We start from the raw sequence: 18,298 nt of genomic DNA on the forward strand, positions 1-18,298 counted from the left end.
GCATTTGCCTTGCATTTCGTATGTTTTGCCTTGCCTTTTATATGTTTTGCCTTGCATTTGTTTATTTGCTTTTAAGAACCTTTAGAGAACAATAATTACTAATATAATATGGAGTAGCACAGCATAGACGAGGGAAGCTAACTCTCTCCCTTTTCCCAGAACCTGGAACAGCTAAAGATCCTAAGCATTGTCAGCTTTGGTATCTGACATAGTTTGGATGTTTGTCCCCTTCAAATCTCACGTTAAAATGTGATCCCCAATGTTGGAGATAGATGCCTCCTGAATGGCTTGGTGCTGTCCTCTTGGTAATGAATGAGTTCTTACCCTGTGAGTTCATGCGATATCTGGTTGTTTAAAAGAGACTGACACCTCCTCCCTGTCTCTCTTGCTTCCTCTCTCACCATGTGATATGCTGGTTTCCCTTCACCTTCCACCATGATTGGAAGGTTCCTGAGACCCTCCCTGGAAGCAGGTGCCAGTACTATGCTTCATGTACAGTCTTCACAACAAGGAGCCAAATAAACCGCATTTCTTTATAAATTACCCAGCCTCAGGTATTTCTTTATAACAATGCAAATGGGCTAACAGAGTATCATTCATGGACAGTGAGTGTATTAGTCAATTTTCATGCTGCTGATAAAGACATACCCAAGACTGGGTCATTTATAAAGAAAAAGAGGTTTAATGAATTCACAGTTCCACATGGCTGAGGAGGCCTCACAGTTATGGCAGAAGGCGAAAGGCGCATCTTACATGGCAGCAGGCAAACAGCAAATGAGAACCAAGTGAAAGGCGAAAGGGGTTTCCCCTTATAAAACCATCAGATCTCATGAGACTTATTCACTACCACTAGAACAGTGTGGGGAAAACTGCCCCCATGATCCACTTACCTCTCACTGGGTCCCTCCCACAACATGTGAATTATGGGAGCTACAGTGCAAGATGAGATTTCAGTGGGGACACAGCCAAACCATATCAGACAGTAATAACTTTCAATTAAATATAGCTAGACTTTCTGTCAGTGGGTCACAGCAGTCTAGAGAACACATTGAAAAACTCTGGGAACAGCAGATATAGAGGTCAGATCTAGAGATTTTGAACAAAGTTTAGTGCTACAATGCATTGGTGACCACAGACAAAAGGTGTCTGTTGTTGTTATAGTTTGTTTTCTGTCTTGTTTTTCATCATGGGAGGACAAAAAGAAAAAATGGGGGCAATGGTGAAGGAGAAATGAAAAAGACCTGCTTTTCTATGGGTGGAAGTGACTAAACGAGAGAATAAATTTGGATCACACAACAAATGCAAATCAAGTTAGAAGCATGAAAGGCATGATTAAGGCCATGGTTCTAATAGAGATCAGCCAGCGGAACCAGGATCATGCCACACCGAGAGAGGCTGCAGAGCCATTGCCTTCTCTCCTGTCAAAGCTAAATTAATGAAATGGAACTCACAGAAGCACTATGTAATCAAATATTGGTGGGACACAAGCAAATTCTGAAAAAGTTTCATTGATCAGTGATAATATCTTTTGGTGTAAATATCTCCTCAAAACATTTCAGGAAAAAAAAATAAAGCTATAATTTTCCTTTAGAAATATTTAACTTTGTTATACTAGTTTACTTATTTTTTACCTAATACTTCTGATATATTGTTATGTAGGTTAAAGATGCTCGATTCATGCCACTGTGGAAACCACACATAATTTAGGCAATAATGCAAATTCTTTTCAAATTCTTTTATCAGTGTATTCACTTTATTTTTATTTCAAACACAATACAAAATTACAGGATGCTATCAAAGTGATGCTACAAAACCCCACTAAAATTTTTTCAATTCTTCAAATCACACACTTACACACACACACACACACACACCACATGCATTCCCCGTACAGACCTTTTTTTGGGGGGCCTGAGTAAATAATTGCATTTTATTTTCAATTTTTCATTTTGAAATAATTAAAGACTTACCAAAAATGTTGCAAAACTACGTGCCTTTTTGAAGTAAAGTCTTGAAAAAGTTGTTTGGTATATCCTTTATAGTAATAAAAGAAAACACGTGTATATTCTGTTGATTAAAGGCATGCTGAGATCGTCAGACATGTGACTTCATCAGAGACTCCAATATAGAGCGCAGCTGTAACGACATCCTAAGAGTGTTCTAACTGAAATGTGTTGGAAGAAGGTTCTAATTTTTTTCAACCCTTCTCAAGTTGGCACTCAGCAGATTTCCACTCTATAAAAGTAACTCCTGCTCTGCAACTAATGTTCACAGATAAGCTCCAAACATATTTACAGCTCCATTTAAGTATAATGTACACACAGTAAAATTCACCCTTTTCAATGTGCAATTTAATGGGTTATGGCAGATGAATATCATCATTTGACCACAATCATGATCAAGATACAGAAAATCTGCATCATCACAAAACGTTTTCTTTTGCTGTTTTGCATTTGATCTTTTCTCCATTCCTGAACACAGGCAACCACTAATCTGCTTCTGTTTCTACAGTTTGCATTTTCTAGAGTATCCTATTAGTGGAATGATACATTGGTGTCTTTCATGTCTAGCTTCTTTCACTGAGCATAATGCTTTTGATATTCATTTATATTGCTGTTGTATCAGTTTGCTCCTTTTTATTGTTGAGTGGTACTCCATCTACAACTGGTTTATCCATTTACAAGTTGATGGACACATCTGCTATGAACTTCAAGGATGAGGCTTGGTACGGATATGTTTTTATTTATTTTGAGTCGCAGTGGAATTATTTGGCTATATGATCAGTACTAAGTTTAACATTAAAAGAAACTGCCAAACTGCTTTCCAAAATGTCTGTACCATTTTGAAGTCCCACTAGCCAGGTGTGAATAGCAATTCTTCACATCATGTGGTATGGTCAGTTCTGCTCGTGTCAGCCACTCCAGTGGGTGTACAGTGGTACCTCAATGTGGTTTTAACTTGCATTTCCCTGATGACGGGTAACGTTAAGTATCTTTTCATTTGTGTATTGGACATCATCTCTTTTTAAATTAAAATATCTGTACAAATATTTGGCCCATTTAGGTCAAAATATTACGTTAAATGAGTTATTTGTGTTTTGTTATTTAGTTTTTTAGTTATGTGTACATTCTAGATGAAAGTTCTTTATCAGACATATTTAAAATTATTCTGTCCCAATCTGTGGTTTGCCTTTTCATTTTTTGATGCTATGTTTTAAGTTGCAAAAGTCTTAATTTCATGAAGTCCAACTTACTATTTTTTTCCATTTTCATCCATCCTTTTCTTATCTAAAAAATTTTTAGCTATAGTAAGATTATTAAAAATTTTTCCTATTCAGTAAGCTTTATACATTTTATATTTACATTATGTATAAAATACATGTTGAGTTAATTTGAGGATATGGTGTGAGGTAATTCTGAAGTTCATATTCTCCATTTAATATCCAATTTTAATAGTACCATCTTTATAAAGACATTGATTTCCTTATTGAATTATTTTGGCAACTTTGGCCATGTAAGGCAGGATATATTTCTAAATTATTTATTCTGTTTCACTGATATATATGTCTTCTTCATGCCAGTAAGTTTACTGTACTGTTTAGTGTAGCTTTATAATATGTCTTGAAATTTGGAAAGTTTTCCAACTTTATTCTTCTTTCTAAAACATGCTCTGGCTATTCTAGGACTTCTGCATTTAAAAAAAAAATTAGAATCAGCTTTGTAATTTCTCCAAAAAGGCCTATAGGTTTGACTGGGATTGTGCCAAATCTGGAGATCAGTTTCAGAAGAATTATCATCTAATAAGTATGACATGTATATTTACCAATGAACTTGATACATATTTCTACCTATTCAATCTCTCGTATTAGTGATTTAGAAATTTTGGATCAGCATACCTTTTATTAAATTTATTCTGAATTATTTTATTATTTTTGAGGCTATTATAAGTTAAATTGCTTACATAATTTTATTTTCTAATTGGTGTTGATTGTGTATAGAAACACAATTGATTTTATTTATTGATCTTTCATCCTACAACTTTGTTAAATTCACTTCATACCTCTAGCACACTTCTGCAGATGCCTAAGGATTTTCTATGTATATGTTTACATCACGTGAGAATAGTATTTTTCTTTCTTCCCAACTTGGGTGTCACTTATTTCTTATTTTCTTTTCTTTTCTCTTTATTTCTTTCTTCTTTCTGTCCATTCCTCCTTCCTTCCCTTCTTTCTTTCTCCCTGTTTTAGAATCAGTTTTGTAATTTATCCAAAAGGACCTATAAGGTTTCATGGGAATTCCACTGAATCTAGAGATCAATTTCAGGAGAATTATCATCTCATAAGTATTAAATATTTGTCAATGAACTTGGTATATATTTCCACTTATTTAATATTGAATGCAATACTTTAAAGAACTAGGGAGAGAGGACATCATTGCATTTTTCATAATCTTATGTAGAAAGTATTAAGGCTTTCACCATTTTAAGTAAGATGTTTGCTATAGATTTTTTGTAAACACATAATCAGTTTGAAAATGTACTTTTCTATCCTCAGTTTGCTGGGAGTTTTTAATTTAAAAAATGTGTTACATTTTGTAAATTCCTTTTTTGCATCTATTGAGAGTGTCACGTGATTTTTCTTTTTTCTGTCAGCATGGTAGATTTTCAGTTGTTGAAACCAACTTGAGATAAACCCCACTTGGTTAAAACACATTATCATTTTTAAATATTCCTAGACTCAATTTGCTAATATTGTATTAAGAATGTTGCATCTAAGTTCATAATGGTTATCAGTCTGTCATTTTTGAGTTGTGATATCTGTATTTGTTTCTGATATCGAGAGAATCCACGTAAAACATCTACTTCTGTCATCAGTAATAATCTGACCAGGGATAACACCAACAGTTAGAGAGGAACCTGTCATTACCTGTGGCAGCAGAGATATCAGAGATTCCAAAAAGAAAAGCAAGGTTAAAATTTCAAATATAATCACATGAAATATCAGAAAGCCAGGGGATAGAAATATAGGAGAGCAAAATCTTAGAGGTCAAAACAAGTAGTTAAGTACTGCACATGATAATAAAAAGTAAAATCTTTTCCTAAGGCAGAGCCTGGCTGCTGCCTAGCTTCTTTGACAATTCTTGGTAGGCTTTCATGGCTTTATAAGGGCTTATACTTTAGGTAAAGTTATAGTCAGGGAAACGGTGGGTGTAGGTTGGCTCTGTAGAAATGAAGCATTACAGGAGCACTGCAGTGAGAAAGAAACTGATACTGATGATACTTCGGTCACACTAATAATACATGCTAATGATAATCATAGCAATCATGGTAATGACAGAAAATATATATATAATATTAACATGCTTCTATTTGCACATATACATATGTGAATAGAAACATTGATTTAAAGACATGAAAGTATAGAAATAGCCTACACCTGATAAAGATATGCTCATACACAATAACAAACCTCAGTATAAACAGAGATTTTGATGTATCACAGAATTCTGCAATAGATCACAATTTTGACACTATGGGAAGTGTCATTTTCAGAACTTTTCTTTATCTCCATTATCTCCATTCTCTATTTCCAACATTCCTGGAGACTGAACTCAAGGATCAGTAAATATTCTCAACCTTAACCATAGCAGACTTCATTCATCCCATATATGCTTGTTATTTTTCCCCATTGACAGAAGGCATTGTACCATGAAATATACAACATATCTCTGACACACCTGACGAAAACAAACAATGGGGAAAGATTGACTATTTAATAAATGGTGATGGGAAAACTGGCTAGCCAAATGAAGAAAGCTGAAAGTGGACCCCTTCCTTACACCTTATAAAATAATTAACTCAAGATGGATTAAAGACTTAAACATAAGATCTAAAACCATAAAAACTCTAGAAGACAACCTAGCCAATACCATTCAGAACATAGGCATAGGCAAAGACTTCACGACTAAAACACCAAAAGCAGTGGCAACAAAAGCCAAAATTGAGAAATGGGATCTAATTAAACTAAAGATAGCTTCTGCACAGCAAAAGACACTATCATCGGAGTGAACACACAACCTACAGAGTGGGAGAAAATTTTTGCAATCTATCCATCTAACAAAGGGCTAATATCCAGAATCTACAAGGAACTTAAACAAATTTACAAGAAAAAAACAACCCCATCAAAAAGTGGGAAAAGGATATGAACAGACACTTCTCAAAAGAAGACATTTATGCGGCCAATAAACACATGAGAAAAAGCTCATCATAGGCTGGGCGTGGTGGCTCACGCCTGTAATCCCATCACTTTGGGAGGCCAAGGCGAGTGGATCACAAGGTCAGGAGTTTGAGACTTGCCTGGCCACTATGGTGAAACTCTGTCTCTACCAAAAACACACAAAAAAACTTTAGCCAGGCGTGGTGGTATATATCTGTAATCCCAGCTACTCAAGAGGCTAAGGCAGGAGAATTGCTTGAACCCATTAGGTGGAGGTTGCAGTGAGCCGAAATTGTGCCACTGCACTCCACCCTGGGTGACAGAGTGAGGCTGTCTCGAAGAAAAAAAAAAAAAGCTCATCACCCCTGGTCCAATGAGATACCATCTCGCGCCAGTTAGAATGGCAATCATTAAAAAGTCAGGAAACAACAGGTGCTAGAGAGGATGTGGAGAAATAGGAATGCTTTTACACTGTTGGTGGGAGTGTAAATTAGTTCAACCATTGTGGAAGACAGTGTAGCAATTCCTCAAGGATCCAGAACTAGAAATATCATTTGACCTAACAGTCTCATTACTAGGTACACATCCAAAGGATTATAAATCATTCTACTATAAAGACACATTCACACATATGTTTATTGCAGCACTATTCACAAGAGCAAAGACTAGGAACCAACCCAAATGCCCATCAATGATAGACTGGATAAAGAATATGTGGCACATATACACCATGGAATACCATGCAGCTATAAAAAAGGATGGATTAATGTCTTTTGCAGAGACATGGATGAAGCTGGAAACCATCATTCTCAGCAAACTATCACAAGAACAGAAAACCAAACACCACATGTTCTCACTCATAAGTGGGAGTTGAACAATGAGAACACATAGACACAGGGAGGGGAACATCACACACTGGGGCCTGTCAGTGGGTAGGAAGGAAAGAGGAGGGATAGCATTAGGAGAAATACTTAATGTAGATGACGAGTTGATGGGTGCAGCAAACCACGACAGCACATGTATACCTATTTCACAAAACTGCAAGTTCTGCAAATGTATCCCAGAACTTAAAGTGTATGTATGTGTGTATATATATATATACACACAAATGTAAATGTAAATGTAAATAAATTGAAAATGGTAAAAATAGAAATATGTTTCCTACACAAATAGTGACATAATAAAGCAAGATAGAATGTATGTTTGAGTTAAAAAAAATTGCTTAGAAGACAACTTGAATTCCATTCCAAGGAACTAGTTTTCAAAAGTTTACAACCAGATTTCAGTTTGGCAAAAGGCAACAATGCTGTTTTGAAAATAATTTCTGAAAAGAGCTTCCCCAGCAGTTCCAAATGGCAGTCCTGATACAAGGAAGTAGGGGCAATTTTGTTACCACCAGGAACACTGAATTTATTTTCAGACCTTGAAATTCTGGGAGGCCCTCGAATAATAATCAACTACAATATTTTACTTTACATAGAAATATTGTTTTAATGTTAATATAAAAGCTTGTATATGAACTAAAATTGTCAATCTGCCACTTTTAAGAAAGAAGAATCCATTATGTCCCTAATCTATAGTGAGTTGATATGTTCCATAAGCAGTTCTGGAAGGAGGCTACACTTAGAGCATAAATTGGTATAGATCGCTTTGCTCTCACAGATAGCGACACAATATTTTCTGCTGAATGGGAAAAAGTTTGAAGGCATAAATCAAGATAAAGCAATCATCTGACAAAGAATTACAAAGAGGCCCCATACCTTTTTCTTAGTGAACTCCATGTGACACATTGATTTTCCACTGAAGATAAAAGCCAAAATCATGTGTCATCAATAGAAAGCAAGCAAAACTATTTGGTTCAATATGTTATGGTACTTAACAAAAAAAACTTGCAGAGAAAAGACAAATCTAAAATGTTGCACATGATTCAAACAAGTCTGGATCAGAAGAGACATTTCAGAGGTCACTGCTAGAGAGTCAAGGATACATTAGAGAGAAATAAGCTCCTGCTTTTTTGTTTATCTACTTACATACACAGATACTGTCTGATGAAGATGATTGATATCAGGTATGGTATTTGATGGTATAGTCATTTACAAAATAATTCATCCCTTATGATCTAATGCAATTTTCTTCATATTACACGTGTATATTTAAATACTTCCTTGTGAAGTGGAGGCTAGCCAGGCTGCTGTTAGCATATCCAGTACATTTCTGCAAATTCCAAAATGGCAAATCCCACAGTTGAAATTTCAACCTCTCTAGCGTCCCTCGGCTGGAGTGCATAATCACGGCAAAAGTCTGCAACATCAGAGGTGGCCGCCACAGACACAAAGTCTATGTTTCTCATTCCATTCTACCAAATCTAGTCAGCAGTCTGGGTGAGGGGGCTTGGCAGTATCTATGAGCAGAAAGCATTCAAATGGCTGGTATATGTGCTTCCGGGGAAACTAAGGGGAAAAAAGAGAGAGGGAGGGAGGGAGGGAACAAGAAAGAAGAAGGAAACTCAAGGAGAGAGGAAGGGAAGGAGGCTGGCAAGAAGGGATGGAGGGAGCAAGGGAGGGAGGAATAAAGGAAGGAAGTTACACCAAGTTTCAAAACTGGCCACGGACTGAGAAGGATTAAGAGACAAACGGAATTGAAAGCATTTATGTTCATACTCGGTATTTTTCTTACCCATTCTTGCAAATTAGTAATTTAAAAATTTTCATTTCCACAAATCCACGTGTTTTCTTGTTCCTCTCTCTCCGCTCTTTTTCCTTCTTTCCTTCCTGCCTTTCTTCTTTCTTTTCAACATAGGTTATATAAATGTGTGAGAGCTATCACTAGTCTACATTAATCATCAGGATTTTCCTGTATATTTCCAATTAAGATGACCCATAATAATATTCTACTGTAATTTTGGAGGGTCCAAAATACTAGATGGCATTTAGTGTTTTGGAAATCATGACAAGTCTAACAGGACTTTAAAAAACCTATCAAGACATCTGATGTGTTTTCTTGCCCATACACTCTTTAATGAGGTCTGCTTGACCCTTTCTTCTTCCCTTCTCTAGTCATGGGTTCTTCACACTGAAAACTAAGCTTTGCATCAGTGTTTGACGAACAGGTGACATAATAAACTGCAGTTACATTTTAAATTCAGCTCAAGATGGTAGATGAGAAATCTAAGATTGTGAAGTGAGATTTAGCATGCTGTTCAGTATGCAACAAATCTGAGTGTTGCTCACACAGGATTCATACCAACAGGCTCCTTCCAAAACCTTTCAATGCAAATTCTAGCAAATGCACACTTGGAAGAAAAATGTTCCATGAAGTTGTATATGTAAATTTATACTTTCAGCATTTATGTATATAATTTCAGGGGAAGTGGGATCAACTTAACATTATTAAACATAGTCCAATGATATTTACAACATAACTTCAGAAACATTTTATTACTAGAAGTATTTTAAAAAGGATGTACCATTTAGGATTTAAGACACACCCCACAAATGAAAAAACAAATGAGATTATAAACAACATTTTTAAAAAAATTATGCCATCTTTTCACTACAAAATCCTCCTGGGGGAAAAATATCTTTTCCTTCATTATTAAAGGATGTTATCAGAGCACAGTGGAATTCTTTCAGATTTAATCAGAAGGTTCTCTGGAGTTGACAGATCTATTGGAGAATATTTTCTTTGAAAGTCCATGTCCTTTCCCCAGGCCTACATCATATATAAATAAACATTTCAGAAAAGGGGCCATGTTAAGAAAAAGTGGGTTGAAGATTGTAAGACCTGGTTCCTGGGTGCCAAATAATTCACAAGTTGGAATAAGCTGGGTTTCTGTAACACTTCTCTATGACTGCCATTGATACTGAACTATGCCAAGGAACTAAGTCCTACCAAGGAAAAGCAGGAGGAAAACAGGTGTAAGAAAACATTTCCTGTCAGTGTGTCCAGAGATAGCATGAGTCAACAGCGGCTCCTCATGAAGCCATCGATTCGTAACACTGGAGTATCTAGAATGCATCTGGGTCGAATTATTAAAAAGAAAGTTCTTCTCAAGCTAGTTGTAATGGTAGCTAATTTAAAAAATTAATGTTCTGCGATTCTGATAAAAACCTATGTGGTGAACCAACAATAAAGGCGGCTGGAGATATTGGTATGAAATAGTTATTTTTCCTTATATACCTGGACGTTCATGTAAGAAATTATACTTTTGGAAGGTCTGTCATATTCTCAGTGTATAAGAGTTGAATCATTTTTAGAAGTTATTGTCAGAATTTTGCTTTAATAGTGCAGTAAAGTGTGCATTCTCTCTCTCTCATTTTCATTCAACGGCCTCTACAAATTGAGCCTGGCTCAAAGGTCTTTCCCTCTTGGAATATGACTCCTCCCCTGTCCCTCTACATAGGCTGTTCTATAACAAATTATTTTGCTGTCTTGATTTTTCAGAGACCTCATGCTAGTAGTAGAGAGCCAGGAGAAAGTGAGATGTCCTATATAAAAGGCCTGCTAGAAAAAGAAATCAGCACTGAGTTCTAAGGATACTGAACAACTTTTTAAAAAACAAGCAAGCCATATTAAACACATTAGTTACAACCAAATTAGATAAAACCATGAAAATTATCCAAGAAGAAAAAGTACATCACCTGTCTAGGTTTAAAATTGCTTAAGGCTGCCATCCAAGGACCATCTATGATAACAAATACAGTAGTCTGTATTGACACAAAGTTTTAGTGATAGACGTAATTACATTCTTCTGCTGGTGGTGTTCTAGAATAAATGGAATATCTGCTGATCAAATCTGAATGCATCCCATAATATTAGCATGTAGGATCCCAGATCTGCAGGCACTATCTCTTTCTCAGATCTACACTTTGAATATTATGTTAGTTAAAATGAGAAGTATGTTAGAAAATGTCTTTTAGAAAAGAAATATTGGCTGAGTATGGTGGCTCATGCCTGTAATCCCAACACTCTGGGAGGCCAAGGTGAGAAGATCTCTTGAGCTCAAGAATTTGAGAGCAGCTTGGGCAACATATCTATAAAAAATTTTAAAACTTAGCCGGTGTGGTGGTGCACACCTATAGGCACAGCTACTTCAGAGGCTGAATCAAGAGGATCACTTGAGCTTGGGAGTTTGAGGTTGCAGTGAACTATGAACATGGCACTGAACTCCAGTCTGGGCAACAGAGTGAGAACTTGTCTTCAAAAAAATAAAAAAGAAGAAAAAAATAGGAAATATTGTGTTCACATATGCTATGGTACTCTTTCTTATATAAACTATTTCTTTGCAGTATTCTAGAGGATTTAAGACAAATTTACCACTGAATAATTTCATATGGTATATTATTGCATTAGTATAGTATGTTATTATATAATTAGTATAAGTGACCAGTGCTGCAACAACCACATTCCAAAAAGTATTGTGATCCTCCAAAATTACAATGTCTAAATGACATTATTCTCCTTCATGAGACCATTATACCTTAATTTTTCAGCACCATGAAAATCTACAAATGCCCTCTAAAATATATTTAGAAAACGTGGGGAAAAAATAGATACAGTTTCAGAAGATACATATATTTTGAAAATTAGCCTTTTTGGAATAAATTATTCTTTATGACATATAAATAAACACATTTTTCAGACTGGCGGGGTAACATTTGCATCAGTCAAAATAATTAGATTACTAAAACCTGTAATCTTATTAGAAAAATGGTTTATTCAGAGAATCATTGGAATTATTAGCCTTCAAGCTGCTATAGATTTAATCTGATCAAAATAATTAAGATAATATTATTTCATTTTTCAGTATAATATCTCCTTAGTATTTTTGTTTCTTATTTAATATGTGATTATATTTACTTCTGTGAATAATATGGATGAAGATCGTTACAGTGTCAAGATCACTGGGTTCAGAGCACAGAAACCTCAAGTCTATTCTTTTTTCTTAAATACCTGTAAGACTTTAAAGAAGACAGAGTTTCTGGACTCTAATTTCTCTATCTGTAGAATAAATGGGTTAGACCAAATAACTCCTTTCTGCTTATAAATTTTCTAATTATATGACTGAGCTTACACCTGGAAAACAGTCTATCTCCTGTATAAATTAATGATAGAAATGAAAACCACCACGTTTCATGAAATTAACCACATAAATATCAACATCAACTGCTCAGAAGGACTTAAGTGCAAGTATCACAGGAATTCTGAAGCACAGAGAACTAAATATAAGAAATGTAACACTCTTCGTATTTTCAAAGAAGATTTTAATAATATATGTAAACACAGTAGCCTGTTCATAAGAAAAAAGAAAAGGGACGTCTTAGCATATTCAGGGTTCAACCAAAACTACTACTGGAATGTAAGTCAAAGTAATATTCACCTAACTGTCATAATTGGCATGAATAATTTTAAGTAAAACACTTTTATTTGATATTAAATGTGAACAATAAGCCAAAACAGAGAAAATTAATAAATTGATCATTTATTGAAACTGAAATAAAAATATATAATTATTGAAGCCTCTTATATACATAAACCAATCATTGCTTAAATGAGCTGACATACTGGCTCCATAGTTTTATGTCACTAAGGAACTCTTTTGAACACAATAAAGAAACCAGAATTGAGCACAGAGAATGATGAACTGGGAAGTTCATGGCTTTCTATCTACTAATTAGGAGTACAATCATTCAGTCAAACAGCCACTCAACAAACATTTAGCATACAGCTTCTGGATACCAGGTACTGGTGTAGGTGCTAGAGCAACAAGGAAATAGTCCCTGCATTCAGTGAGCTCACAGGCAAGTAAACAAGTAAGTATAAAGACTGCATGACTGATTGGGAGCGGTGGTTCATGCCTGTAATCCCAGCACTTTGGGAGGCCATCGTGGGCAGATCACGAGGTCAAGAGATCGAGACCATCCTGGCCAACATAGTGAAACCCCGTCTCTACTAAAAATACAAAAATTAGCTGGGCACGGTGGTGCACGCCTGTAGTTACTTGGGAGGCTGAGGCAAGAGAATCAGTTGAACCTGGAAGGCAAAGGTTGCAGTGAGCTGAGATCACACCACTGCACTCCAGCCTGGTGACAGAGTGAGACTCTGTCTCAAAAAAAAAAAAAAAGACTCCATGATAAATGTGTATCTACAAAGGGCACAAAGGAATGAGTAGCTAATCCCCAAAGCCATATGGAGCAGTCAGTATAAGCTTCAGGAAAAGAAACTGAAGTAAAAAGCTAACCTGAATCTGAAAAAAATGAGTAGGTATTTTCCAAGCACGTTTCAGGGGAAAAGTTGCAGGATGCAGAAGTCCTCCCAAGTACAAAAAGAGAATGAACTCTGGACAACTGGCAATTTATGGCACACAGGAATCAGTAAATGTAGGGATGAGAGGCACACAGAAACATGGGCAAAAACAGGAATTTTGACTTTATTCCATAAATCATGGAAAGCCACCAATGGGTTTTAAGTAATAAAATACTAAGACCAGGTTTGCATTTTAGAAAGATCAATTTGATTTCAGTGAGGAGGTCCAAAAATGAGAGCAGCAAGGCCAGATAGAAGTCCTGCTGCAACTAGCTATGGTTAGAGATGCAGACCAAAACTAAGGTGAAATCATTTAGAAGAAAGAACGTGGATATAAGAGCCATTGGTTTGGCCTCTCCACATCATTTTTCTAATTTTATTTTCATTTATTTATTTATTTATTTTTTGAGACAGAGTCTCGCTCTGTCACCCAGGCTGGAGTGCAGTGGCGTGATCTTGGCTCACTGCAAGTTCTGCCTCCCGGGTTCACACTATTCTCCTGCCTCAGCCTCCCGAGTAGCTGGGACTACAGGCACGCGCCACCACGCCCAGCTAATTTTTTCTATTTTTTAGTAGAGATGGGGTTTCACCGTGTTAGCCAGGATGGTCTCGATCTCCTGACCTCGTGATCCACCCACCTCGGCCTCCCAATGTGCTGGGATTACAGGCTTGAGCCACCATGCCCAGCTGGCCTCTCCACATCTTTACTGTTATACTGATAACATGGGGATGAAAATAAATATTATTTGTATTTAAACTATTATTGTTATGTGAAAATTAAACAAATAACATACTATGATAACATCGGAGGTTCAAGAAATATTAAGTCTTGAAAATAGGAAAGATGAAAGGAAGGAAACAGGGAGTGGGGAGGAAAGTAGGAGAAAGGAGAGAATATAGGAATGAGAGAGGAGGAAAATAATAAGAAAGAAGTAGAAAGCTAGGTACGGTGGCTCATGACTGTAATCCCAGCGCTTTGGGAGGCCGAGTCAGGCAGATCACAAGGTCAGGAGTTCAAGACCAGCCTGGCCAATATGGTGAAACCTTGTCTCCACTAAAAATACAAAAATTAGCTGGGTGTGGTGGCAGGCACCTATAGTCCCAGCTACTCGGGAGGCTGAGGCAGGAGAATCACTTGACCCTGGGAGGCAGAGGTTGCAGTGAGCTGAGATCACACCACTGCACTCCAGCCTGGGTGACAGAGAAAGATGCTGTCTCAAAAAAAAAAAAAAAAGAAAAAAAAAAGAAAGAAGTAGAAAAAGATATAGTATTTCTTAATCAGCAGAAGCTACTCTTATTTTTCAATACTCTACCTTTCTAATGTATCACTGACAAGGAAAGGTCTTGAATAATTGACTGAAGTCAGAATAGGTAAGGCACTCTACCTGTGGATACATGAGAGGCCTTAAAAAGTTCATGGAAAATGTATATTATGAAAAAAAACTATGCAAAGGTTTCAATTTTGGCAGCAAAATAAACTCATACTAATTTATTATAGCATGTTTGAACAGGATCTAGTTTGAGACAGTAAGAAGGAGTAGACATTAGTTTGAAAAGAGCCCCTAGCAGAGCAATGTAAATTCTGCTAAAATTGAAGCAAGAACAAACATTAGATTATGATGAAGCTTGAGTGAAAGAATGGTGAAATCACTGATGCTTTACAAGAAGCTTGAGGGGACAATGCACCAAAGAAATCAGTAGTTCACAAGCGGACAGCTTTTTTAAAGAAGAAACGAGATGATGTGGAAGATGAAGTCCACAGGGACAGATCATCCATATCAATTTGCAAGGAAAAAAATTAATCTTGTTTGTGCCCTAATTGAAGAGGACTGATAATCAACAGCACAAACAATAGCCAACATCATAGACATCTTAATTGGTTCAGCTTACACAGTTCTGACTAAAAAATTAAAGTTGAACCAACTTTCCACTGCATGGGTGCCAAAAGTGTTGTGCTCAGATCAGCTGCAGACAAGAGGAGAGCTCTCAATGGAAATTTTAAAGAACTAGGGTCAAGATCCTGAAGGATTTCTTTGAAGAATTGTAACAGAAGATAAAACATGGCTTTCCCAGTATGATCCTGAGGGCAAAAGACAATCAAAGCAATGGCTACCAAAGGTGGAAGTGGTCCAGTCAAAGCTAAAGGGGATCACTCAAGAGCAAAGGTCACGGCAACAGTTTTTTGGGGACATTCCAGGCATTTTGCTTGTTGACTTTGTGGAAGGTCAAAGAACAATAATATCTGCATATCATGAGAGTGTTTTGAATAAGTTAGCCAAAGTTTTAGGGCAAAATACCTGGGAAAGCTTTAGCAGACAGTCCTCTAACACCACAATGTTTCTGCTCATTCCTGTCATCGAGCAAAGGCAATTTTGTGAGAGTCTCAATGGGAAATTGTCAGGCATCCACCTTACAGCTCTGATTTGGCTCCTTCTGACTTCTTTTTGTTTCCCAATCTCAACAAATGTGGAAAGGGCACCCATTTTTCTTAAGTTAATAATGTATAAGAGACTGCATTGACATTGTTAAGTTCCCAGGACCATCAGTTCTTTAGGGATGAAAACCGAAGATCACATTTTCAATGTTTATCTTTTAACTTCATTTTTCCACAAACTTTTTGAAGTTTCTCCATACAAATGTCTCCATACAAATGAGCACTTGCAAAATAAGCAGAGAGTCTCATTCAATGGACAGAAAGTTCTGTGCCATCTAAAAATTATCTTAAGCAAGTTCAATGTGTAGCAACAGACTGTATTGATAAATATCAGTTAGGTTGACTTCTGCAATGACCATGATGGAGTAACAAGAACTAGACTTTCTCTCCCTCCTGAAACAACCAAAAAAATGGCCAAAATGTATGCCACAAAAGTTTGCAAGACCCTGTAAAGTCAGTCTCAAACAAGGTGAGCCTATCAACTGCCCTAATTTATGCCTGGAGAAAGTTTTCCAGCCCACTACTGCAGGAGAAAAGCCCAAGAGGAGCCCATTGTTCTCCCTGAGCTGAGGGGACAGAGCTGAGAGTCCACAGAAACCATGTTGACATGAGCTCTCAGGACAAGGTTTCCGAGAAGAAGGGGCTGCACAGAAAGAGAACTCCAGAGCTCTGCAAAGGGTCCCCCTAAAGTACATAGCTAAGTAATTGTTAGGACAGGCCTAGAGAAAAGTACCTACGGTTGGGGAAACAACACCCAGATAAGATGAAAAGTAACAGTACACATGCTCACCAAGGTCCAGTAATAGTGCTTATTTTATCAGCCAAACCAGAAACACCTCAAGATTCCCAGGGATACCCAGAAGGATCTTGCCTCACTAGTTGGGAGTGATTAGCTCTAAAATGAGAACTGGTCTGATCCCACCTAATGAATTTTTAAAGCAAGACCAAAAAGAGTCAAACTCTTTCCAACTAAACTTAAATACATACCAATACAAAGATCAAGAATATTTATATATACTTCCAGCACTCAATAAGATAAAAGTCACCATATCTGACATCCAGACACAGTTTAGCAGAGACACAACAGTAACAACAAAAGACAGAAGAACGTGGCTCATAATAAGGAGAAAAATCACTGAGTCAGAACTGATCCAGAGTAAATCAAGGTGCCAGAGTTATAAGTTAAGAACATTCAAATGCTTATTGAAACAGTATTCTATATGTTCTAAAATAGAGACATGCAAGATACACTAAAGGAGGCTGGGCGCAGTGGCTCGCGCCTGTAATCTCAGCATTTTGCGAGGCCGAGGCAGGTGGATCACGAAGTCAGGAGTTCAGGACCAGCCTGACCAATATGGTGAAATCCCATCTCTACTAAAAATACAAAAATTAGCGGGGCATAGTAGCATGCGGCTGTAGTCCCAGCTACATGGTAGGCTGATAGCACGTTAGTCATTAAAGAAGAAAAGATAGACACCTCTCAAAATAAAATAGAGAGAGAAAATAAATTTTTAAAAAACATGAACAGAGCAATAGTAGACAGTACATTTCAAGTAACTGAATTTACGTGTAATCTCAGTTCCCAAAGGAGAGGAGAGGGAAGATGTGAAAACATTTGGGACTTTGAGTCAGGCAAAGCTTTCTTTGATATGACCCCACAGCATGATTTATATAATAATATATTGATAAGAAGAACTCATCAAATTTAAAAAAAAGAATCTGCTCTTCAAAAGAATCTATTAAGAGACTGAAAAGACAAGCTGCAGGCTGGGAGAAAATATTTGCAATTCATATATCTGATGAAAGGCTTGCATCAAAAATATATTTTAAAAGCTCAAAATTTAATAATGAAAAACAAACAACCCCATTTAAAACTTGGGTGAAAGACTGGAACAGACATTTCAAAGTAGACATTTGTTTGGTAAATAAGCACATATGCTCAACATAATTAATGCTTAGGGCAATGCAAATTAAAACCAAAATGAGACGCCACTATCTATTTTTAAATAGCTAAGATTAGCATGACTGATAACAGCCAAGCACTGGCTTGGATGTGGAGAAGCTGAAACTCTCATACACTGCTGATGGGAATACAAAAAAGTGTAACCTTTGAAAAACAGTTTAAGAGTCCCTTAAAAAGTTAAACATACTTCTGCCGTAAGACTCAGCCATTGCACTCCTGGGTATTTACCCAAGAGAGATAAAAGTAGGTGTTCATATAATGATATCAACACAAATGTTCATAGCACATGTATTCATAATAGCCCAAACTAGAAACAGTCTAAATATCAATCAATACATTAATGAATTAACTTGCTTTATCCGAATTAATTATGGATACATAC

The sequence above is a fragment of the Gorilla gorilla genome, chromosome 19, assembly GCF_029281585.2.
Source record: "Gorilla gorilla gorilla isolate KB3781 chromosome 19, NHGRI_mGorGor1-v2.1_pri, whole genome shotgun sequence".
Classification (NCBI taxonomy): domain Eukaryota; kingdom Metazoa; phylum Chordata; class Mammalia; order Primates; family Hominidae; genus Gorilla; species Gorilla gorilla.